Source organism: Marmota monax, unplaced genomic scaffold (genome assembly GCF_021218885.2).
Source record: "Marmota monax isolate L192 unplaced genomic scaffold, Marmota_monax_Labrador192_F-V1.1 WCK01_AAM20220418_F8-fsc00017, whole genome shotgun sequence".
Lineage (NCBI taxonomy): Eukaryota > Metazoa > Chordata > Mammalia > Rodentia > Sciuridae > Marmota > Marmota monax.
The window spans coordinates 3,941,301-3,966,257 of NW_026695241.1; the positions used below are offsets into that span (position 1 = coordinate 3,941,301).

The window sequence follows — 24,957 nt, forward strand, 5'->3', positions numbered from 1 at the left end:
TTACTGATTTTCTGCCTGCTGGATCTACTTATGATAAAGGAGTAATGGAGTCTCCAACTATAATAAAGAATTGTCTATTTCTCCTTGTAATTATTATTATTATTATTTTTTTAGTTTTTGGTTGTGGGGATCAAACCCAGGACTTCATGCATGCTAAGCAAGTGCTCTACCACTGAGCAACATTCCCAGGCCTCTCCTTTCAGTTCTTCAGTGTTTGTCTTATGTATTTTGTGATATATATATATATATATATATATATATATATATATATATATATCATGTAAGGATTCTTCTTAGATAGTCCCTTTATCATTATTTAATGCCCCTCTTTATTCTTGGTAATCTTCCATGCTCCACAGTCTATTCCATCTGAATTAGTGTTGCCACTCCCACTTTTTAAAATTAGTGTTAGCATGGTATAACATTACTTAATAAATCTATATAATTTTAATCTTTATATTTGAAGTGGGTTTCTTTAACTAATAATCAATTTATTAAAACAGTTGATCTAGACATCTGCAATGTGACATTAATCTCAACTCCTGGCTCAATACATATGAAAATAATCCATTTAACAATCTCAGAAGGACTGTGCAAATCAAAGAGTCACTTGTGGATTCTCACCTGGAATTGAACCCATGTCTTAAAACCATCAAAAGCATTTCTCCTACAGTGATTCTTGGTTGGCATCTGAATTGGTCCTTTGACTTTTGAGATTTCTTTTCCTTGGCTCCTCTGACCAATTCAACACACACGTTGCAGCTGGTTAGGGTAATTCTAATTCAGTAAATTGCAATCTGTGTTTCTACCAGTATGTTTCTGGTATCTTCAATGGCCAGGATGCAGCTTACTGACCAACTTGTTCCTTGGCAAGAGTGAATAGCAGTGAGTCAGGAGCAGAAGAGCTAAGCTCCAGCACTGGCAACTATGCTTTCCTCAGAAAAAGCTGAAGTGGGTTTCTTTTAGAAACATGAAGTTGGGGTTTGTCTGACAGTTTGTGGAGGGGAGAAGGGTACTGGTGACTCAAACCCAGAGCCTTGAACTATCCCTGAGCTACAGTTCTTTTTTATTTTTTGAGACAGGGTTTTGCTAAAAATGCCCAGACTGACCTCAAACTTATAATCCTCCTGACTTATCCTCCCAGGTTGCTGGGATCACTGGTGTGCACACCATGCCCAACTTAATGATCCACTTTGACAATCTGTCTTTCAATTAATGCATTTATACTGTTTTAAAAACTCATCATTGGGGCTGGGGTTGTAGTTCAGCGGTAGAGTGCTCTCCTAGCACGTGCAAGGTGCTGGGTTCAATCCTCAGCACCACATAAAAATAAATAAATAAAGGTACTGTGTCCAACTACAACTAAAAAAAAAATTAAAAAACTCATCATTGACACAGTTGGTTTAATATATTACTGTATGTTGCCGAAGTCTGGCTGGGCACAATCAGGAGCCACTTGTCAAAAGAAACTAACTTTATTTTTAGAACCACACACGCCAAACAAAACAGCCTCTCAGGAAAAACCCTCAGAGCCTCAACTGCCACCACCGGCTTTCCACAAGCCTCTCTCTCCCACACAAGCTTCTCTCCACTTCCCACAATCCTCCTGCTCTTGAGGCCGATTGGCTGGGTCACGTGGGCGGAGCCAAAAAAGTCCCCCAATGAGCAGCTCCGTGGTCTGAAAGGGCAGGGAAACAGCCCAATGAGCATCACCGCAGAGGAGCAAATCAGCTAGATGTTGCTGGGGCCGAGGAGCCAATCGGCTAGATGTTGCTGGGGCCGCTGTGAGCCAATCATCAGCCGGCAGCTGGAAGTTTGCTGGCAGCTGGAAGTTTGCTGGGGCCCCTTGGGCTGTGGCTCTCAACAGTATGTAACATGTACACATAGAATAGATATATTTACTACTGTAAATTTACATATATAATATATATACAGAAGTATCCATAATCAAATACATTGTTATTAAAATTTGGAACAAACTATTATCACTAAAAGAAATCTAGAATAAAAAAATAGATTTTTATTTTATCCTTAATGTTTCTTTGATGATTTTCCTTTCTTTATATAGATCCAAGTTTCTATGCTATATTCTTTTCCTTATCTCCAAAGAATTTTTAACTTTTCTTGCAAATCAGGTATATTGGCAACAAAATTTCCCACTTTTTGTTTGATAAAGTCTTATTCCACTTTGGATTTTTTCTGATTGAACTCAGGGTGCTTTATCACTGAGCTACATCTACCAGCTCTTTTTTATTATCTGTTACCCAGGTTGGCCTTAAACTTGTGATCCTCCTGCTTCAGCATCCCGAGTAACATGTATTGGCATGTGCCAACTCCCTCATCTAGTTCTCCAGTTTTTTGAAATCTAATTTTACAGCATACAGAATTCAAGGTTTTTGAGTTTTTTCCTCTCAAATTTTTATATTTTACTCCAGCCACTTATTGCTTGCAGGGTTTCTGATAAATTGGTTGTAATTCTTGATTTTATTACCCAGTGTAAGGTGGTGCTTTTTTCTCTCTGGCTTCTTTCATAATTTTTTCCTCTCTTGATTTTCTACACTTTAAAATGATATACCTGTGTAAGTTTGTTGTTGTTTGTTTGTTGGCATTTGTCCTGTTTGGATTTCCTGAGCTTCCTGGATCTGATTTGGTGTTTGACAATACAGAGAAAAATTTCAAAATTTCTCCTTTCATTTTCTCATTTCTTCTGTTTCTAATATTCCAATGACACATTATCGCTTCTTCAGTTGTTCCCTGGTCCTTGGATTTTTTTCTCACTTTTTTTTCAGTCTTCATTCTCTTTGCAGTTTTGGGGGTTTATTTTGACATATTTTTAAGTTCTGACTTTTTTTTAGTTGTAGATTGACACAATATTTTTAATTAGTTATCTATTTTTATGTGGTGCTAAGGATCGAGCCCAGTGCCTCACATGTGCTAGGCAAGTGCCTTACCAGTGAGCTACACGCCCAGTCCTATGCTCCTTACTTGTGTCCAGTGTGTTAGTCAGCTTTCACCACTGTGACCAAAAGACCTGACAAGAACATCAAAGAAGTGGAAAGTTTAGTTTGGTTGGTGGTTTCAGAGGTTCAGTCATGGTGGGCTGGCTCCAGAGCTCTGAATATGAAGTGAGGCAGAATATTATGGCACAAGGGCATGGCGGAAGAATATTGCTCTGTTCATGGCAGCCAGGAAGCAAAGAGAGTTTGAGTGCAAGGAGGCAGGGATAATATAATCCTCAAAAGGCATACCCCCAATGACCTACTTCCTCCAGCCATGCCCTATCTGCCAACCATTAATCCACTCAAAATATTAACACATCAAGTGGATCAATCCACTAATTAGATTATAGCTCTTATAATCTAATCATTTTACTTCTGAACATTCCTTCATTTGTCTCACACCTGGGCTTTGGGGGACACATCATATACAAACCATAACATCCAATCTACTAATAAACCTGTCAAAGGCATTCTCTATGTCTGTTACTCTGTTTTTATCTCTAGCATTTCTTTCTTTTTTTTTTTTTCATTTAGGATCTCTCTGCTTACTTTGTTCATCTGTTCTTTCATATTGCCTTTATTAATTTGGGCCCTTATTCATTGTAGTTATTTTAAATTCTTGGTCTGATCATTCCAACATCCCTGACACATCTAGTTCCCATACTTATGTGCACATGCGCTGTCTCTCTCTCTCTCTCTCTCTCTCTCTCGTCAAATTGTGTTTTATGGCCAAGTGTGGTGGCATATCACTATAATCTCAACAACTCGGGAGGTTGAGGCAGAAAGATTACAAATTCAAAGCTAGCCTAAGCATTTTACCAAAATCCCATTTCAAAATGAAGAATAAAAAGAGCTGGGGACAGAGCTCAGGGAGAGCCCACCCACCCAAGGTTTAATCCCCAATACCCCCCCAAAAATGTGTTTTATGTCTTTTAGTGTGCCTTGCAATTTTCTCATGACAGCTGATCATGATGTAACAGACAAAAAGAACTGCCATAAATAGGCCTTCAGTAATGTGATGGTAAGAATTGGAGAGAGGGGAAGCTTTCTATGGCCTCATGACTAGGTTATTTTAGTAAACTTATGCCTCTGGACTGTAAGATTCACAACTATTTCCCACGTTTCTCCTTCTTTAGGTAGGACAGGATGGCTACAATGGGCTAGAATTGCGTAAGGAAGGTCACTGCTGATTGGACTCAGGTATTTCCCTTCTCCAAGTCAGTTAGGCTCTGATAAACTCCATGCTATAGTTTGAATATTACCTCCAAGTTCATGTTATAATTTGATTGCCATCATGACCATACTAAGAAATGGGAGGGCCTTTCAGAGGTGAAAATAGATTAATGCCATATTGCAGAAGTGGGTTAGATTATCTCAAAGGTGGATTCATGGTAAAAAAGGATGAGTTCAAGGGCTGGGTCCCATGGGTGTGACCCTATCCAAACACCTCTGAACAGAGATTCAATACATACTTTGCCTTTCAAAAGTTTTGGTAAAATCTGGACTCTGTACAAGAAATAAGGAGACAGTTCTAGGAGCTTTCAGTCTTTGTTTCAGATTCCCTTCTTTATAATATTTGGTAAGGTATGCTGCTTTATAGCTTGCATCTTAAGGTAACAACTTTCCTAATTCCTTAAAAATGAAAAAATCTTTTCCCTCTACATTTTCATTTTTATCATTGCCAATGGATTTCAAAAAAGAGAGTTAAATGCTTATTCCTCCATCATCTTTTGCAGAAGATCTATTCCTTTATTTTCAATTTTTTGTGGTTGTATCTTTGGAAAGCATCACATAGTTGGATTAAAATAACAATCTGAACATTCTAATAGACAAACTTAACTCATTTAAAATTTGATAAAGGTGGGCACAGTGGTACATGCTTGTAATCCTAGCCACTCAGGAGGTTGAGGCAAGAAAATTACAAGTTCAAAACTAGCCTGGGCAATTTAGGGAGACCCTCTCTCAAAAAAAGCTCAGTGGTAGAGCACTTGCATAGTACATGCAAGGTCTTGGGTTTGATCCACAGCACAGAAAAAAAAATTTGTTTTTTATTTTTATTTTGGTGGTGGCTAAAGTATAAGTCTCAATGTTTCATAAACACTTAAGTAGAAGTCAATTAATGAAAAACTGAAATAAAGGAAAATGTAGACAACGGAAAGGCTAACGTAATTCATTCTTTGACTGCAAAATGAACAAAACTGGAAGAACAGTCCTAACGTGTTTCCAAGATGGATGGTCAGTAGAAGTATTTTGAGAAAGGATCAGATAACACCACAGAAGAAGGAAGTTTTGGACTTTGCTTAACTATATAAATCAAAGCCTGTGACACAGGGGTACTGAATTCCTGTTGCTTCTCACATCGACTCTGATCAGATAATTGTAATATATCATAAAGTTATGTTCATATTGCCTTCTCTATTCTTTTTTTTTAGTTGTAGTTGGGCACAATACTTTTATTTTATTTATTTATTTTCATGTGGTGCTAAGGATCGAACCCAGGGCCTCGCACATGCTAGGTGAGCACTCTACCACTGAGTCACAACCTCAGCCTCTTGACTTCTGCATTCTAATTATTCCCAAAGAAAGAAGAAATCATGAACTAGAGAAAGACACACAGTAACATAAGAGCTGACCAGGGCAGACTGAGCAGCCTATTGCTTAGATTGGTCTATCTGCTCTTACGACAGCCCAGTAAGTCTGAGTTTGCCTAGACAATGTTCTAACACAGGAAGTTCACAAACAAGGTATAATTGCTATTTTTGAATTTATTCTTACTCTCTTATGTTATTTTTCCAATGTACCATTCTTTATTGTGGTTATTTCCTCTTTCCTTTTTTTGTCGGGGGGGTGTCATTTTCTTTTCATTATTTCCTCTAATGGCTTGGAAAACATACAGTTTACTTCTCTTCCTCTTAAAATTATTCTTAAATTTTGAAGGAATACTCTGTCATTTGAACACTGTCACTTTGGCCAAAAGCACCTATAACAGTATCATTGGCTACAGTCTCCCCTGCTGGCCTTCATCTACCTTACCCCAACACATATCCTAATTTCTGAGGCTACATCTGAGGATCCAGTCCCAGATTAACACATTGACTTACTCAATAATTACTTATATCTAACTATTTTGTTTGATATCCTTCACCACCATTTATCCCTTTCCCATCCTTGGATTAGTTTCACAGGAAAATTATTTAATAAGAGAAATATGCTAATATTTCTCTTATAAAATTATTTAATTACAAATAATTTAATAAGAGAAATGTATTTGCAGTAGTTTTCAAATAAAAATCAGCATGACAGTCTCACAAATATGAGCAAGGAATTAAGTTCTATGGGGGGAAAAGCCAATTTCTGTGCTATCAAAGACTTAGGAACACCAAGGGCACCAACCAGTTTCTTTTCTGAGGATGAGACCTTGGTAATATCATTTGGTTAAGAACCAAGACAGGCTGGACACAGTGGCACACGCCTGTAATCCCAGAGACTTGGGAGGCTGAGACAGGAGGAGCACGGGTTCAAAGCCAGCCTCAGCAAGGGCAAGGTGCTAAGCAACTCAGTGAGACCCTGTCTCTAAAAAAACAGGGCTGGGGATATGGCTCAGTGGTCGAATGCCCCTGAGTTCAAACCCCAGTACCCGCTCTCCCCCACAAAAAAAGAGGGAAAAAAAAAAGAACCGAGACAGCCTAGAATTTGTTCCCACTAATGGGAACCTGTTATTTCTGAATGCTAACCACAGTCATAATGATAAAAGGATGCTGGGAGCCATTAGCCAAGTAAGTATGACAATTTCCTTGCCAGCGTACCCCATGTTGCAGTGACATTGAATGTACTTAACCTTGCTCAAGGACCAAGGCAGATTAGGGTGTTCCCGGTTTTAAGATAATCTTGTTTAGGGCGTTCCCAGTTTAGGTTCCAGGTTTAAGGTTTAAGATTATTCCTGCTGGGAATAGGGCGTATCCTGCTGCCTGAGTTCCCCTTGAGTTCTCACGGGATTCAGACAGTATATTTTGGAGATAGAAGCCCAGTGGAGGGGAATTTGGGAGAGAAGGTGGATTTGGGAAGAGAACGTGGATTTCCCCAGAACGTGATTGTAGACGGCTGGTGTGAGTTCGGGAATAAAGAGTTGCTGTTTGAATCTACAAGCTGTGTGGTGGCTCGTGATTGTGTGCCCAGCCAGACTGCGGCATTTGTGCCCAGCCAGACTGCGGCATTTGGTGGCCCGTACGAGGAACTTCTGAAGCTTAGAGGTAAGTGAAATTTCTCACCCCTGAAGAAGAGCGAAAGAATGGGTGACCAATTCAAAAAACAATGTGTTATTGTTTTGATTTATTTTGTTTTTATTTCAAGTTGCCTGTTCCTAGAACTTTCTCAGGCAAACTGGGGAAAATGGTTGACTCAAGGTTTGAAGTTGTTCGCCTCCGAGCAAGAGAAATTGTTAGAGGAAGGAGGCACCCCAATGAGACCAAGAATAATTAGGGCATATGTTGATACAATACAAAAATGTAGCACATGGCTTTTTAAAGACGAGTTATTAAGTATATCAATGAGACCATCATGGTATCCTGTAGAAGGATTTTTCTTCAACAAGAAAGAGATGGCTAGTTCTGTTTACTACATTTGTCTAAGATCTTGGTTTTTACAGACATCTGATTAATTTACAAAGCTAAAGTGTTAAAATATCAACCACTAAATATGAAATCAAGTACTCTTTACTTATTAAGTTCCATAAGGTAATATATTTAAACATTATGTGTGTTTTCATAAATTGGTAAATGGAAAAAGGTTTAATATTGCTTTGTGTCTGTGTCTTTGCTAAAACAAGGTTACTAAGAGTTAAGATTCTATCATGTGTAATTTATATACAAAGAGTAGAAAAATTTTCAGTTGGGTTTCAATTATAGTATTATAGTATCATAAAAACATGAAAGTCTTTCATCTTATTAAAGTGGAGTAATTTTCTAAATCAGAATTTTTATAAGAGTTGTTTCAGAATGTAAATTTATAAAAAGGGTTAACAGTTAAAAAAGATAAAAAGATTCAAGATGTGGGAATATATTTTAATATAAAAGGTTAAAGGAAAAAGAAATGTTTCTAGATGAGATAATCTCTGTGTGGTAAAGTAAAAAGTTGTAAAATGCCATTTAAAAAGATTTTGAGGAAACTAGACTTACTTTAAAAGCTTGAGAAAGGAAGAAAAAAGAAAAAGGTATTTGTACATGGCAGATTGAGACAAAGCTTCTCAATGGGGTTAAAAAAAAAGCCTTTGGTTGAAGGGCAGCCATGTAAACTAACATTGAAGCGATTTAAACAAAATCTAAGCCTCATTTAAAAGAGTGAAGTTGTAGGTGTTGAAAAAGTACATTTAAAAGTACAGTATAGATGATAATTAAAAGGCTTTAAAAGGTTAAATTGAAGGTGGTTAAAATGCCTTCATGATGGAGGAAAGAAGCTTAGTTAATCTTAAAGGCATTGCTTAAAAAAATAAGAAGATAATAGGATTCAAGTAAGGTATTTCAGGTAGAAAATGCAAAAAGCTAAGATAACTATTAGATACAGACATATACTTATTAAAGCAAAAAGAGGGAATTGGAAAGGGGTATATATCCCCCAAAGATAAATTTAAAATAACCCTTTTTACTCTAAACTTTTTAAATTTGGATTCATCAGGACTTAGTGCTGCGGAAAGGCATATGTATCCAAAAAATGTACATAAGCCTAAAGTACTTTGGAAAGATATTCTAACAGGACAATGGAAAGGTCCTGACCCAGTGATTGTCTGGAGTCGGGGGTCTGTTTGTGTTTTTCCACAGGGAGAACAGCAGCCCATTTGGATTCCAGAGAGATTAACTAAAACAGTTTCTACAGATCGAAAAGAAGATGATTTGACTCAAATCCATAACAGCTGATATCCAGAGCTCCAGCTTGGCCATTCTTACATCTGCGACAGTGATTAACCAGGATGCTTTTTTCAATAGCTATTTTATTATTGCATTTTTCTACATCATAAGGTTCTATTTTTATTTTTTGAGCTCATACAAACCTAGGTTAATGTTTTTCTGATCAGTTTTATTTTTTGACTGTGGAGTTTTTAAACATTGCAATGGAGATTTCACCCAGGTAAAGCTACAAGGCCTTTACTATTTTCTTATGTGTTGTACGTTTGTGTACACTCTTGTGTTTTGTGTTGTATGTCTGTATGTGCGTATGTCCATATTTCTTATATGAGGAGCGCTCATGAAAAAATGGATCCGAATTATTATTATTTTTTTATTCACGTGATTTAAATGGTTTAATTTAAATTATGTAAACAGCTGTTAAGGATTGTTTTTAAAGGTGGTTAACAGATCTGTTTGTTTACTAGTTTAAATTAGGTAAAAGGCTGTTAAGCATTGTTTTTAAAGTAGGTTAACAGATCTGTTTGTTTACTTTCACCTTTCCTTTTCATTATATTTAATAATTCTTTTCAGGATAATGTCTCTTTAGCATCATTGCCAAAATTCCTATCTCCATCCCAGTGCCGGTGAAGAACTCAACAAGTAATGCTCAATCAAAGAGTCAACTTACTTTGGGAGGAAACGGATTTTGGGAGGAAATGGACATATTGATAGATTCCTCTGCTTTGAACTGCTTGCAGAACTTGCCTGGACTATGTAACTATCGTTTGGTGCAGCGAATTGTGGTAATGCTGGCATATCTTTGCTGATGGTGTCACTAGTGATGCAATTTTTCCCAAGGAGCCGTCAATTGGCTTGGTGTCGTGGCATTTCTGTATCCTCCTCCCTTCTGCTAGTGATGATCTAAAATTTGGGGGCCAATGGCTTATGCTGGACCGGTAGTCAGTGACGGGTATGATCCAATTGCAGTGGTATCAACCTAAGACAGGAGGCTGACGCCTAAAGGTCAGTTTTCCGATGACGGGTAAGAACCATATGTTGAATTGGACAACCTACCAGGCACGGTCCATAAGCCACATTAACCTCACTCCCCCACTGGCACCAAGGCCAAATTTGGGGGCCAACAGAGGTGAGGCAAAGAACCTCACCCCCCCACTGGTGCATAGACCTATCCACAAGTATGGCTGTATGCTGGACCGGTAGTCAGTGACGGGTATGATTCAATTGCAGTGGTATCAACCTAAGACAGGAGGCTGACGCCTAAAGGTCAGTTTTCCGATGACGGGTAAGAACCATATGTTGAATTGGACAACCTACCAGGCACGGTCCTTAAGCCACATTGCTTGTTGTTTAATTAATCAGAAGGGGGGAGATGCTGGGAGCCATTAGCCAAGTAAGTATGACAATTTCCTTGCCAGCGTACCCCATGTTGCAGTGACATTGAATGTACTTAACCTTGCTCAAGGACCAAGGCAGATTAGGGTGTTCCCGGTTTTAAGATAATCTTGTTTAGGGCGTTCCCAGTTTAGGTTCCAGGTTTAAGGTTTAAGATTATTCCTGCTGGGAATAGGGCGTATCCTGCTGCCTGAGTTCCCCTTGAGTTCTCACGGGATTCAGACAGTATATTTTGGAGATAGAAGCCCAGTGGAGGGGAATTTGGGAGAGAAGGTGGATTTGGGAAGAGAACGTGGATTTCCCCAGAACGTGATTGTAGACGGCTGGTGTGAGTTCGGGAATAAAGAGTTGCTGTTTGAATCTACAAGCTGTGTGGTGGCTCGTGATTGTGTGCCCAGCCAGACTGCGGCATTTGTGCCCAGCCAGACATTGGCATTTGGTGGCCCGTACGGGGGACTTCTGAAGCTTAGAGGTAAGTGAAATTTCTCACCCTTGAGGAAGAGAGATAGAATGGGTGAACATTTCAAAAAACAATGTGTTATTGTTTTGATTTATTTTGTTTTTATTTCAAGTTGCCTGTTCCTAGAACTTTCTCAGGCAAACTGGGGAAAATGGTTGACTCAAGGTTTGAAGTTATTCGCCTCCGAGCAAGAGAAATTGTTAGAGGAAGGAGGCACCCCAGTGAGACCAAGAACAATTAGGGCATATGTTGATACAATACAAAAATGTAGCCCATGGCTTTTTGAAGATGAGTTATTAAGTATATCAATGGGACCATCATGGTATCCTGTAGAAAGATTTTTCTTCAACAAGAAAGAGATGGCTAATTCTGTTTACTACATTTGTCTAAGATCTTGGTTTTTACAGACATCTGATTAATTTACAAAGCTAAAGTGTTAAAATATCAACCACTAAATATGAAATCAAGTACTCTTTACTTATTAAGTTACATAAGGTAATATATTTAAGCATGTGTGTTTTCATAAATTGGTGAATGGAAAAAACGTTTAATATTGCTTTGGTCTGTGTCTTTGCTAAAACAAGGTTACTAAGTGTTAAGATTCTATCATGTGTAATTTATATACAAAGAGTAGAAAAATTTTCAGTTGGGTTTCAATTATAGTATTATAGGATCATAAAAAACATGGAAGTTTTTCATCTTATTAAAGTGGAGTAATTTGTCTAAATCAGAAATTTTATAAGAGTTGTTTCAGAATGTAAATTTATAAAAAGGGTTAACAGTTAAAAAAGAGATATAAAAAGATTCAAGATGTGGAAATATATTTTAATATAAAAGGTTAAAGGAAAAAGAAATGTTTCTAGATGAGATAATCTCTGTGTGGTAAAGTAAAAAGTTGTAAATGCCATTTAAAAAGATTTTGAGGAAACTAGACTTACTTTAAAAGCTTGAGAAAGGAAGAAAGAAGAAAAAGGTATTTGTACATGGCAGATTGAGACAAAGCTTCTCAATGGAGTTAAAAAAAAAAAGCCTTTGGTTGAAAGGCAGCCATGTAAACTAACACTGAAGCGATTTAAACAAAATCTAAGCCTCGTTTAAAAGAGTGAAGTTGTAGGTGGTGAAAAAGTACATTTAAAAGTACAGTATAGATGATAATTGGAAGGCTTTAAAAGGTTAAATTGAAGGTGGTTAAAATGCCTTCATGACGAGGAAAGATTGTGTCATTCAAAGCCTAGTTAATCATAAAGGCATTACTTAAAAAAAAATGGGAAGATAATAGGATAAAAGATATTTAGATAAAGAAGATTAAAAATTTAAAGTGAAACTTTAAAGACAGAAGTACAGAAAGGTAAAAAAAGAGAAAAGATATAAAAAGATAGATTAAAAATTTGAAGTGAAAAACTTTAAAGACAGAAGTATAGAAAGTTAAAAAAAAAGATAAAAAAGATATAGGAAGATAGAAAAGATGTAGGAAGACAATAATTTTAAACCCACAAAATAGGAAACAAAAAAAAACTAGGAGGAAAATAAACAACTAAGGGTAAATATACAAACCTTAGGAAAAAAAAAATAGAAGATAGAAATAAGATAGAAAATGGTTGAAAATGTCAAGTAAGGTATTTCAGATAGAAAATGCAAAAAGCTAAGACAACTATTAGATACAGACATATACTTATTAAAGCAAAAAGAGGGAATTGGAAGGGGGTATATATCCCCCAAAGATAAACTTAAAATAACCCTTTTTACACTAAACTTTTTAAATTTGGATTCATAAGGACTTAGTGCTGCGGAAAGACATATGTATCCAAAAAATGTACATAAGCCTAAGGTACTTTGGAAAGATATTCTAACAGGACAATGGAAAGGTCCTGACCCAGTGATTGTCTGGAGTCGGGGTTTTGTTTGTGTGTTTCCACAGGGAGAACAGCCGATTTGGATTCCAGAGAGATTAACTAAAACAATTTCTACAGATGGAAAAGAAGATGATTTGACTCAAATCCATAACAGCTGATATCCAGAACTCCAGCTTGGCCATTCTTACATCTGCGACAGTGATTAACCAGTGATGCAATTTTTATTTCCTTGCCAGCGCACCCCATGTTAATTGTGGTAGTGCTGACATATCTTTGCTGATGGTGTCACCAGTGATGCAATTTTTCCCAAGGAGCCGTCAATTGGCTTGGTGTCGTGGCATTTCTGTATCCTCCTCCCTTCTGCTAGTGATGGTCTAAAATTTGGGGGCCAATGGCTTATGCTGGACCGGTAGTCAGTGACGGGTATGATCCAATTGCAGTGGTATCAACCTAAGACAGGAGGCTGACGCCTAAAGGTCAGTTTTCCGATGACGGGTAAGAACCATATGTTGAATTGGACAACCTACCAGGCACGGTCCATAAGCCACATTAACCTCACTCCCCCACTGGCACCAAGGCCAAATTTGGGGGCCAACAGAGGTGAGGCAAAGAACCTCACCCCCCCACTGGTGCATAGACCTATCCACAAGTATGGCTGTATGCTGGACCAGTAGTCAGTGACGGGTATGATTCAATTGCAGTGGTATCAACCTAAGACAGGAGGCTGACGCCTAAAGGTCAGTTTTCCGATGACGGGTAAGAACCATATGTTGAATTGGACAACCTACCAGGCACGGTCCTTAAGCCACATTGCTTGTTGTTTAATTAATCAGAAGGGGGGAGATGCTGGGAGCCATTAGCCAAGTAGGTATGACAATTTCCTTGCCAGCGTACCCCATGTTGCAGTGACATTGAATGTACTTAACCTTGCTCAAGGACCAAGGCAGATTAGGGTGTTCCCGGTTTTAAGATAATCTTGTTTAGGGCGTTCCCAGTTTAGGTTCCAGGTTTAAGGTTTAAGATTATTCCTGCTGGGAATAGGGCGTATCCTGCTGCCTGAGTTCCCCTTGAGTTCTCACGGGATTCAGACAGTATATTTTGGAGATAGAAGCCGAGTGGATGTGAATTTGGGCAGAGAACGTGGATTTGGGCAGAGAACGTGGATTTCCCCAGAACGTGATTGTAGACGGCTGGTGTGAGTTCGGGAATAAAGAGTTGCTGTTTGAATCTACAAGCTGTGTGGTGGCTCGTGATTGTGTGCCCAGCCAGACTGCGGCATTTGTGCCCAGCCAGACCAAGGCAGATTAGGGTGTTCCTGGTTTTAAGATAATCTTGTTTAGGGCGTTCCCAGTTTAGGTTCCAGGTTTAAGGTTTAAGATTATTCCTGCTGGGAATAGGGCGTATCCTGCTGCCTGAGTTCCCCTTGGGGAAAGCTTAGCAAGACTTGAGTTTCCCACTTCCAACACAACCTTGCTCTGTCTGAACTGCATCTCCAGCAATTGAACATTCTGCTAGAACCTGAGGACCATGAGAAGATGCATTAAGATACGCTGTCTTGAGAGCCACAGCCAAAGGGGCCCCAGCAAACTTCCAGCTGCCAGCACCAGCTGCCAGCTGATGATTGGCTCACAGCGGCCCCAGCAAACTTCTAGCTGCCAACTGATTGGCTCCTCTGCGGTGATGCTCATTGGGTTGTTTCCCTGCCCTTTCAGACCATGGAGCTGCTCATTGGGGGACTTTTTTTGGCTCCACCCACGCAACCCAGCCAATGGGCCTCAAGAGCAGGAGGAATGGGGGAGGTGGAGAGGCTTGTGGGAAGCAGGTGGTGGCAGTTGGGCTCTGAAGGTTTTCCTGAGGAGCTGTGTGGTTTGGTGTGTGTGTTCTAAAAATAAAGTTCATTTCTTTTGACAAGTGGCTCCTCAATTGTGCCCAGCCAAACTGCTGCAATGCTGCACTGGCTCTGATCTGTATAATCACCTCATTTTAATAACATTTATATCCTTAGTTAATTAAATCAGAAATAGTTCGGGAAGTGTTACCTTTGTGCACGGGCAGGAAAGGGAAGAATAATTTTCCATAACACACAAGCCACCCAAAATACCTAAAAGTGGTAAACTTTAAGACTTTGTACATCTAAAAACAATAACTTTATTTTGTCCTCCCATTTAAATGTTTCTTAGGCTAGATATACTATCTAACCAGTTAAAAAATCATTTTATCTCCTATCTTTGAAAGAGTTATTTCCTTTTCTTTAAAGACTGTTACAATAAAAGAACTGATTGTTTCTTTGTAGACAACTTGTTTTTTTTTCCTATCTGAAAGATTTTTAGTATTTTCTCCATATCCTTTTCTTCTTAAATTTCATAATATACTTAGGTGTAGGCCTTTTATAATTTATTGTACTTACACTTGATGGATTGTTCTAATCTAAAGCCTTTTGTCTTTTCCAGTTCTAGGAAATTTTTTTCTCTCCTCCCTTCTTTTTACTTGATTATATCTGGAATTCCTATTAAATACTGAATTTCTAAATCTGGATTCTATGTGCCCTTTTTCTTTGCCATTTCAAATTCCTTAATCTTTCCTCTAGGTTCTCAAAAAATTTCACAGCTTGATCTTGAAGCTAATTTGCTCTGTGATTGTTACTTCGTTCCGATACTGAGTTCTTCATTTTAACAATCATATTTTAAACATCTATTTCATAGTCAAGGTTGCAGTATTCTCAAATCTGAGAATATTTGTTTTAAATCTTTCTCTGCTTGCCACACTAACTGATTTCTTGGTATTTGTTCTTTTATTTCTTAAATTTGGTACTTCTTTTTTCATGATATTGATTTTCTTCAAGTACTTGGTTTAACTGCCTGTTTCCTTTGTACTTGAGAATTTCTATATTTGTTTATTTTACTGTGACCTGACTAATACATGTAAAGGAGAGGCTGGATACTTAGCACCAAAACCCCCTATTCCTTCTAGAAATCAGTACAGACAACTGGAGAAAAACCAGTCTCTTTAGCCCCAGTGCTCACATGGCAGTGAACTGTATGTCAATTATATCTTGATAAAGCTGTTTTTAAACTGATGTCACAGATTGATGGTGGAAACAGTTGACATGCTAAAGAACTAAGCATAATTCCCTTAAAAAAACAAAATCTCCCTGATTATCCTAGGCCTTTCCCCTTTCTCCTATATGTTGAAACTGAGCCTGGTGTTCTTCACATTCCAAACACCCATTTATTTTAACTACCAAACTATGTTTTTCTCCAGATTTGTTTGAAAGTAGAACATATGTGCCCAGTCTACCTTCTTGATCTAATTTCCCTGCCTACATCTATTAAGAGAAAATCTACATAGCTGGGTGCAGTGGCTCAGGAGACTGAGGCAAGAGGATCACGAACGAGTTCAAAGCAACTTACCAGCCTCAGCAACTTAGGGAAGCACTAAGCAACTCAGTGAGACACTGTTTATATAAAATTTTTTAAAAAAAGAAGGTTGGGTTGTACCTCAGTGATTAAGCACATCCTTGGGTTCAATCCCTAGTGCAAAAAAAAAAAAGATGAAACCTTCAATATGAATAAATCTCATCTATAACACAAAGCTAGAGATGTCAGAGTTAACAGTGCATTCAGTATTATTCCATTTATATTAAAATTCAAACAGGCAAAGTCAGAATAGGGATTATTATTAGGAAGTTGACTGAATAGGGCAAAAGGTCTTATTGGATCTTAGAACTGTTCTGTTCCTTGCTCTGGGAGCTGGGTACATAGGTGCCCTAACTTTGGAAACACTGAAGACTTACCAGACCAGAAGCTGGTTAAATACAGAGATCAAGAGAAGTAAGTCCTACCTTTGTTAATTCTGGAAGTGGCTGAAAAGTACTTTCGAGAATTGCTCAGGTATTCGGGTAGAGAATGGAGTCCAGAGTCAACTAGGTGAACAAATAAACCTTATTTGATTTGGGTTGGAATCTTCAGGGCTTGCAACTTAGAAGAGAAAAGCAGAAGCAGTTTAGTTCTTAAAAAGAAAAGATTGGAGTGTTGTTGTTTTTTTTTTGGTGGGGGGGGGGATTGAACCCAGGGACAGTTATCCACTGAGCCACATTCTCAGCACCACCCCCCTCTTTTACCCTTTTTTTCCAAATTAGTTGAAAACTAAATGGGAAGAAAGTTGAGAAGTCTACCAAAATCATGGAATGCTTAAGTTAAAAAGGGATTGAAGAGCTTTTTTCTTTTTAAAGGAAAGTAAAATGAATGTTTAAATTACTATAAGATGAATCCAATACAGAAGAAATCAAAGATAGACAGCCTTTTTGTCCTACAGAGAGAAAAGAGGTAGGTCCCAAAGCACAGGCAAAGGGATTAGGCTCAGACTGGTAATTCTGCTTCTACTGCAAAAGGAAGAAAGTTGGGTGGGACTTAATGTTTGTAGACAGAAGAACAATAATAACTAAAGGATAGTTTCAACTTTTTCTATAAATAAGCAGTAGAGTAGGAGGACTGCTAAAGTTGAGGTTAATAGAAGTCAAGAAGAAGGACATTGGGTATAATCCCCAGTGTCACAATGAGAGAGATGGCAGGATGTTTAAGAGGTAGGGCCTAGTTGGTGGAGTCACTGGGGACAGTCTTAGAAGTGATTAAGATAATTCTTGTGGGACCCTGAGTTAGTCATCTAAAGGCCAAGAGCATATTGATAAAAGAGCCTCTCCCTAATCTCTGGCTGTCTATCTCACCAGGTGACCTACCATGCCATCCATGATGTAATGTAGTCAGACCCTCACCAGAGTCACCCCATGCTATTTGGATTTTAGCATCCAAAACTGAGAGCTAAACAAACCCTTTTCATTTATAAGTTACTCTGCCTCATATTTCATCATAGTAATGGAAAAAAGGCAAATAAAATATGAGATTGTAAGTAGTCATCATCATGAAAAGGCAAAGAATTTCAAGTATTACAGGATTAGAAGTTTGGAGATATTGAATTTCTAACAGCACTAACAGTATCATTCTGTGACTTCCTTCTATAGCATTTCCCTACACCAAAATCAAGGGACTAGTAGACCAATCTAGAGTTTTATTTTGGGAGGCATGTAAACAAAAAGATGAAGGGGAAAAGGAGTTAAAGGTATTGGCAATAAAACACTTAAAAGTGTGGATGGCAAGGATGGATGTTAAAAAGGAAAAAAGGCAAGGCCTAATAGAGAAGAATGGAATGTAAGTCTCAATGATATCTAGTAAATATAATGAGGATAAAGGAATAAGCTAAGCAGCTTGAAGGCTGACATCATACATGACATTAGAGAAGTGATTTTCCTCACTGATGAACTTATTTGTATCATTAGTATGTTTGTACACATATGCATAAATTATAAACTGGTTCAACTTAGTACTTGATTATATTATAAAGTTTAATTACCACTAGCCTCAGCTTATCATGAAAAGAGAGAATGCCCTACTTACATGACAAGGAACAAAATTTTTCAATGAGGATATTCTGTTTTGAATAAAGCAAAAACTAAAAATCTAAGTCCCTCAACCTGCTGATTTTATAGAAAAGGAAATAAACTTCCAGAATCTCACAATTTATCCATATTCAGCAATGTGCCATAGCAACAATCTTTTTAAAAATAGAACTTTATAAATAAAATTTCTCCTGTACTAAAAATAGCTCACACCTCATCCTACTGAAATATTTCATAATTATCAATATTTTCCATAAAATATTTGCCCAAAATACTGTTTATTGTGTTTAAAATATTGTATTCATCACACTTAACCTGATAGATTACATAATTTCCAAGTCTGCCTTAAGGTATGAGTTTATAATTCTAGCATTATCTCTTTTTTTGCCAGAGGTATCAAGGAAAAAATGATATACGAGATCATTATTTATTTCTATAGTTTATTTCTGTGTGTCCTGGAAATGTCTTTAGTAGTGCTCAGATTTGAATTATTTTAAATATTAAAACCATGAATTAGGGCTGGGGCTGTAGCTCAGTGGTACAGTGCTTGCCTAGCACATGTGAGGCATTGGGTTTGATCCTCAGCACTACATAAAAATAAAAACAAATAAAATAAAGGCATGCTGTCCATATACAACTACAAAAATACTTTTTAAACCATAAATCTGCAAAGTTTCTGAAGTAGTAATATACACTGTATCCTCATTTGTAGACTCTATTTGCAAATTCACCTACTAGTTAAAATTTATTTGTAACTCCAAAATCAAAACTTGAAGCACTTATATGGTAATTTAAAGACATGCACAAAGTGGCAAAAAAATTAAAATCATCTGATGCATACATTCTCAGCTGAAGTCAAACAAAGCAATGCTCTGCCTTCTTGTTTCAAGTCTCACCCTATAAACAAATGTTCCTTTCATGGTCTATTTAGTGCCACATTTTTTACCTTTTTGAACTTTCTAATGATGATTTCACAATGAAGATGGTCCCAACCACAGGACTAAAGCGTTAATGTCCTAAAGTTCAAGAAGGCTATGCTGTACCTTCTGGGGAAAATACAGGTATTACATAAACTTTATTTACAGCAGAGTTATAGTGTAGTTGGCCATGTATTCAATGTTAATGAATCAATTATTTATATATATATATATAATTTATACACCATGGAGTATTACGCAGCACTAAAAAATGACAAAATCATAGAATTTGCAGGGAAATGGATGGCACTAGAGCAGATTATGCTTAGTGAAGCTAGCCAATCCCTAAAAAACAAATACCAAATGTCTTCTTTGATATAATGAGAGCAACTAAGAACAGAGCAGGGAGGAAGAGCAGGAAGAAAAGATTAACATTAAACAGATACATGAGGTGGGATGGAAAGGGAGAGAAAAGGGAAATTGCATGGTAATGGAGGGAGACCCTCATTGTTATACAAAATTACATATAAGAGGTTGTGAGGGGAATGGGAAAATAAACAAGGAGAGATATGAATTACAGTGGATGGGGTAGAGAGAGAAGATGGGAGGGGAGGGAGGGGGGATGGTAGAGGATAGGAAAGGTAGCAGAATACAACAGTTACTAATAGGGCATTATGTAAAAATGTGGATGTGTAACCGATGTGATTCTGCAATCTGTATTTGGGGTAAAATTGGGAGTTCATAACCAACTTGAATCTAATGTATGAAATATGATATGTCAAGAGCTTTATAATGTTTTGAACAACCAATAAAAAAAAAAAAAAAAGAAACATTATATATATATATATATATATATATACACACACACACACACACACATACACATACATACATACATACACACACATACACACAATAAACTGGGTATATTGGCACAGGCCTATAATCCTAGTTACTCAGCAGGCTGAGGCAGAAGGATTTCCAAGTCTGAGGTCAGCCTCAGTAACTCAGTGAGACTCTGTCTCAAAATAAAAAAAAAAAAAAAGTGTGGGGATATAACTCAATGATAAAGCACCCCTAGGTTCAATCCTCAGTACCATAAATATACACACAAAAAAAATGAGACACACACAGATAAAACAAGTTATGTACTGACAAAAACACTGACCAGAGTTTCACAGAACTTTATTCTGTATTTTCACTAAGAGTAATGGTTCAGTATTCAATAATTCAGTGTTCACAGCAACATACAGAATACACTGGGCTGGGATGTAGCAAAGTGGTACAGTGCTTGTCTAACATGTATAAAGCCCTGGGTTCAGTCCATAGCAACACAGACACAGTCATACATACAAACATAACTACCCCAAATAATAAAAATCAATTGTGCCTTGAATATGACATCTTTATGCATGTAAAGTAACAAGATAGAATTCATCCAACATAGTATTATCACATGAGAGTACTCAATAAATCAATGTGTCAATCAAATAGTTCAGAAAATTAAGAGATAAAGATCTATGGAAAAAGACACCCACCATTCAACATTCTTCCCCAGCCAGGACAAAGGTAAACCAATCTTCTGCCATTATTTGGAGAATGTGGTGGCAGGCATTACAAGCTGAAAAACAAGGCCATCAAAGAAGGAAAAAAGTAAATTCAAAATGGTCAAGGAGCAAGGTTCTATTGAATATAAGAAACCAGAAAACTACTCAGGAGGCTGAGCAGGACAATAGAAAGCTCAAAACCAACCTGGGAACTTAGCAAGACCCGATCTCAAATTCCCTTTTTATATTTTAATGAGCCAGGGATGTAGTTCAGAGGTAGAATGCTGTTGGATTTAATCCCAAATATTGGAAAAAAGAAACAAGAAACCAGAAGACTGAATGATCTTCGATGGGCTAGATTTCATTTAAAGAACCTAAGAGTAGGTTTGAGCTCGTGAACAAAAAGGTAAATCCTAACAGATTTGTAAGATTTTAATAAGTTCACAATTTTTTTTTTTACCTGATTGCAAAGGTTAGTTTTATCAACACCACGGTAATTAGGTGTTAGGTCAAGCATTATTCTAGACGTCTCTTCGAAAACTGAAAGAGATTAATATTTGAATCAGTAGACTTTGAGTAAAGCAGGCTGCCTTCATAATGTGGGTAGGCCTCATCCAATCAACTGAAGGCCTTAAGAAAAAGAATAACCTCCCCTAACAGAGTGCCTTCAGACTTGAACTGTAATTCTTTCCTGGGTCTCCAATCTGTCAGCCTACCCTACAGATTTTGGACTTGCCACCTTCCAAAACAACACAAGCCAAATCCTTAAATCAATCTCTCTCAACAAAGACACACACACACACACACACACACACACACATTTGTTTCTGTGGAGAACCCCGATTAAAACACAAATATAAATTTTGAAGTAGAAATATAAGGAATGCAGTTAGTATTTGTTGAAAGAATGAATATTAGCAAACTTATATATCTTCATGATAATAACTGCTATTGATTCACTTTGTTTTAGAAACTATGCTGAGAGGTGCTTTACCTTTGTTTAATGTCTAATTTCCACAATATCCTTTCAAAACAGCAAACTTAAGTCATTAACAGAGATAAAGAAACTGAGGATTAAAATGTGCTGTCCACTCATACCCTAAGTGCAGAGTGAGCTAAAATTCAAAGGTATACATATGATGCTTCAAACCTGAAAGACCACTCAGGATACTAATAAAAATTATTAAATTAGGAGAGATACAAATAAAGTATACATGTAGTTATTCACTAAATCCTGAAATGTAGGAATTTTTAAAAGAAAATTTGTACTGGGGATGTAGCTCAGTAGTAGAGTTCTTACCTAGCACATGCGAGGCCTTGAGTTTGAACCCCAGCCCAACAGAAAAAATAAGGATGAATTAAGAAAAAGTTTTATTTTTCCCAGAAAATAAAGTGCCGAGCAGCAGTACTAATAGAATATAAAAACAATTTAGCTAATTTATAATCACCTTACAGCTCCATATCTAATCTTTTAAGGTTGATGTCACTAGATATAAGCATTTACTCACACAAAACAGTACTAGATGTCACTCCAAGTCACTAATCCTGACCTCTCACAGCAGTTTTCATTCATTTTTTAAAAATATTTATTTTGTAGTTGTCGTTAGACACAACACCTTTATTTTATTTATTTATTTTTATGTGGTGCTAAGGACCAAACCCAGTACCTCGAACCTACTAGGCAAGCACTCCACTGCTGAGCCACAATCCCAGCCCCTCATTCTTAATCAGAAATATCCATCAACTTTCATGATGTTTAGGATATAATTTGTGAGGGCTGGAGGTGTATCTCAGTGATAGAGCACTTGTCTAGCTGCACAATGTCCTGGGTTTGATCTCTGGTACCACAACAAAAAAAAATAAAAGAAAAAGAAAATAATCTGTGATCAAACATACCAAGAATGTTTCGATTTTATTTTACACTTAATCAGAACAATACTTTTGACTATACACCTATACAGTGCACATATTTAAAAATTGCAAAATATTGACCATAAGCATATGGTTATGAAACTGAATGCCCACAATGGACCTAACTAAACAATTTTGCTCATTTAAAGAAGCCACAGCTCTTTTCGAAAGCTTTCTGGACCTTAACTGCTGGTCAACATCTTCCATCTACCTTTTTCTGAACTGGTTCAGATTGCTTAGCACATATGCAGCTGGTGCTAAAAAGGCGGTAAAAATCACCACACATCCAACAGCCATTTCCTGGAAGAGATGAAAAACAGTGTTAATGAGTAGGGCTTCCTGGACCAGTGATTCATAGACTAAAAAAACTGCTTAAAGTCTGAGGTATATGCAGCTCAGTGGCAGAGTACATGCTTAGCATTTCCTAGGCCCTGAGTTTAATTCCCCGCACCACCACTCAGTATCCCACCACCCCCACTCCGCAAAACTGCTTAAAATGTTCTGTGGAATTTGGAACTTATCTTAGAAACTGGGATCTGGTGCCACCAAAACTGCAGGAATTTATTCATAGATAACATAACTGACTTGTTAAAGAAAACTTATCTAATAATTGCCCAGTTCACCTTTGCACTCTAGAATCTCCATGCCGTCCAGGATTTTCACAGTTTTAGGAAAAACGTTAGGTCTTGGCGATGAAGAGGACGTTCAAAGGTGGCAAACTAGTCTTTCATAATCTATGGCTCTGCCCCTCCATCTTGGAATTCACAAGGGGAATGAGGTCCCAAATTTCTCCAAAGCCTGTGCAGTCACTCCCTGGACCTCTGGACAGAGACTTCACTGCTACCCTGACCCAAGCACCAACAGCTAACCTGCCACAGAAGCCCCCACCCAAATCCAGTGAGGGGTCTTTGTGCTTCCCGCCCACCTCGCTGCCGCCCAGTCAGTGGGCCCCAACTCACCGCGAAGGACCCCGGCTGGGGATGCTGGGGCTCTGACTGAACAAGGCGGCTGCGGGGATTCAGACCAAGCAGGACCATGCGGCGGCGGAGGAGGGAAGGGCCGAGCACAGGCAGGCGAAGCATGGCGGGTCAGGTGAGAACAGGTAACACGAACCAGATCCCACGGGAGAGGGAGGCGAAGCCTAGCTGCAGAAGCAGCCGCAAGAATGGCGGGCAGCTGTTTGGAGCATGCGCATCAACCACGTGGGTGGTGCTCGCCCCGCCTCTTCCGCCCAATGCTCCCTGCTCCCCCCACTTCCGCTCAGTGTACTCCCAGGCATTTCACTTCCTACTCTTCTACCTCCAGCCTAGGTTCCTATGCCCAAATGACCCGAGAGTGTTTTGCAGATGTATCACCTCAAATTTCTCTCAGAATATTGATTTTAAATTGTTTTTCTCTGTTCCTTTAACTGTTTCTCATAAAGTGAATTCTTTTTACTGATTTTGGCTCTTCTGGTTTTGTTCAGCTATCTCCATGGCCCTCGGATATCCTTTGATATTTAGGAATATGAGGAATAAGATGAATTACTCAGGTTTTTTTCTATAACTGTCTTAATTCCATTCTGGCTATTAGAATACCACAGACTGAGGGGCTTATAAATAACCTACATTTATTTCTCACAATTCTGAAGGTTGAGAAATACAAGATCAAGATGCTGGCACATTCAGTGTCTGGGGAGGGCCTGCTTCGTGGTTCAGAAACGGCTCTTCTCACTGTGTCTTCACATGGTGGAAGGGATGAGGTGGTGCTCAGGCTTCCCCCGCCCCCCAGCACTAGGAATCAAACGTAGATCCCGCCCCTGCACCTGCTATGATCCAGCTCTATCCCTGAGTTACACCCCCAGTCCCCAGGATCTTTTATAAGGACACTAATCTCCTTCATGAAAACTGTCCTTACATTCTAATCAAATCTCAAAGGCCCTGCTTCCAAGTATCATCATGCTGGAGGGTTAGGATTTCAATATATGAACCCAGGGACACAAACATTCAGTTTATAGCAATTATTATTCTCTCCTCACAATATAAATACTAATTACATGTTCTGTCTTTGGGATGACTATATCAGCTGGCAGGCAGGAAGGCTTCCTCCTTCAACCTCCATGGCAAAGTGAATAATGATTTACTCTATCCTTCCCCAAGCACTGCTGTGCCATCCCAGAAAATAAATCAGTTTCTTTAGAATGTGTATAACTTCAATCTAGGACAAACTGCCATATTCTGCACAAGATTGGGGGAGGAGAGGAAGAGCAGCTGACCCAAACAGCCTTTCCATTGACTGGTTTGCTGTTGGAAACTTTTACCTCCTTTGGGACCACGGCCATTATTGGGTGGTGGCTGAGGTGGCCTCATGGGTTCTTCCAGAGCATTTCCATATACGTGACCTGGATGGATTGGCGAGTGAGGGCTTTTGACCTTAGCCCCGCCTAATGGTTTAACCTGAAATCTGCCTAGGCCCTTAGTAAAAGTGACGTAACTGTCCCCTATTGGTTCTCGCTACTGTCTCTTCTTACTCCCTCCTTCTATCACT

General features: G+C 38.2%; 1 pseudogene; it reads right to left on the reverse strand.

Annotated features, from left to right (window-relative positions):
* Positions 1-486: 486 nt before the first annotated feature.
* Positions 487-23,513, reverse strand: LOC131424024 (small ribosomal subunit protein uS10-like; annotated as a pseudogene).
* Positions 23,514-24,957: the final 1,444 nt, after the last annotated feature.